The 1,796-nt window shown below is 37.7% G+C and overlaps 1 non-coding gene across 1 annotated transcript; it reads left to right on the plus strand.

Moving 5' to 3' along the window:
- Positions 1 to 302: 302 nt before the first annotated feature.
- LOC133798956 (small nucleolar RNA R71) lies at positions 303 to 409 on the plus strand. The gene has a single exon (XR_009876171.1). It is a non-coding gene; the product is annotated as a small nucleolar RNA R71 (small nucleolar RNA).
- Positions 410 to 1,796: the final 1,387 nt, after the last annotated feature.

Below are 1,796 nucleotides of genomic sequence, written 5' to 3' on the forward strand. Positions count from 1 at the left end.
TAATTTGCATCTGCATAACTGGAGCTTGAACTTGAATGTTGTTCTGCAGTAACTGTTTGGTTAACGTTGCCACTTGAGCGGACAACATTGAGATGGCATCCAATTCATGCACTCCAGCCACCTTTTTAGTGGTTTCTCTTTCTGATGGTCATTGATAGTTATTCATAGTCATTTCTTCCAACAGATCATAAGCTTCATTAGCGCTCTTACTCATGAACGCTCCTCCAGACGTTGCATCTATGATTGTGCGAGTAGTACCACACAAACCATTGTAAAAAATATGGACTAACATCCATTTTTCGATTCCATGATGGGGACATTTTCTTAGCAGCTCCTTAAATCTTTCCCACGCATCATACAACGATTCACCATCTTTTTGGTGAAAATTGTTGATTTCTCCTCTATACCTTGCAGACAATGATGGTGGGAAAATTTTTGCCAAAAATTTCTGAGTGAGCTCCTCCCATGTTGTGATAGAATTGGCTTCCAAGGAAATAAGCCAACTCTTTGCTCGGTCCCTCAATGAAAACGGGAATAGTCTCAACCTCACTGCATCATTTGTCACTCCGTTCATCTTAAATGTGGCGCAGAGCTCTAGGAAATTAGCCAAATGTAAATTTGGGTCTTCTGTTGGTGATCCCCCAAACTGAACTGATGATTGTACCATTTGCAGAATAGCAGACTTAATTTCAAAATTATTAGCCTCAACCGCTGGAGGTCTAATGCATGACTGTGCCCTCGTTACAGTAGGTAGCACATAGTCCCTCAAACTTCTTTGTATTGGTTGCTGAACTAGTGCAACTCGTTCAGCAACTTCTACTCCTCCAACATTACCTGCTGCTATCCCAGCATTAATATTCTCAACGTTGTCATGGGCAATGTTGTCAACCCCTCCTTTACCTCTGTTCTGAGCCATTCTTTCTAACCTTTTCTGTTTCCGATTTCTTCTACAGGTTTTCTCAATTTCAGGATTAACAGGCACCCTTGATTCAGACCCCTGTCGTCGCATAAACTATGTGAATACCTAAAATCACAAATTTCAAAAGAAAACTAGAATGAGAACGGTATAAAAGAAAAGCAACCAAATTAGAAAAAGAATTAATTTCTTGATATTAGTAAAAACAATCCCCGACAACGGCGCCAAAAACTTGTTGTGTAAAATCAATACGCAAGTGCACGTAATCGTAACAAGTAATACATAATAAGTGAGATCGTTCCCACGAGGACTGTATATTAAGTACCAAAACTTAACTCTTATTTCTATTTGGCTAACGATAATTGAGTCACAAGAATTAACTAAAATTATAAAACAAAAAACTGAAATGAACTTGAAGAACTAAAAATAAACAACATTAAGAAAATTCAATGGATTAAGAACTAGGGCAATCAATTTCATCAACCATCCTCTTTAATTCTTATTAACACAAATCTTACTATTCAATTTTTCTCTTGTGGTAGCAGGTCAACAATAATATCTTATATCCATACTAGGATATATAAGTCTCAATCCTATGCAAAATTTCTACATCTCTGTGATAAATAAACATAAGATAGGCATTAAGATTAACAACCCTAAAACTACACAGACCACACAGGTACTCTCGTCCTAATATGAAATCTATGTTTATTCAATTACATCATATTTGTTTATCCAAAAAACAGTTGTGGATGACGTGGCAAGCATTTTCGGCACGTGGCCGCAACATGGCAGAGATGCTGCTCGCCTATTGACCAGAGATACTTCCATACGCAGGGTTCAAGTTTTATATACGACCAGTCTGGTCGTATACTCCATT

The sequence above is a fragment of the Humulus lupulus genome, chromosome 8 (assembly GCF_963169125.1).
Source record: "Humulus lupulus chromosome 8, drHumLupu1.1, whole genome shotgun sequence".
NCBI lineage: Eukaryota > Viridiplantae > Streptophyta > Magnoliopsida > Rosales > Cannabaceae > Humulus > Humulus lupulus.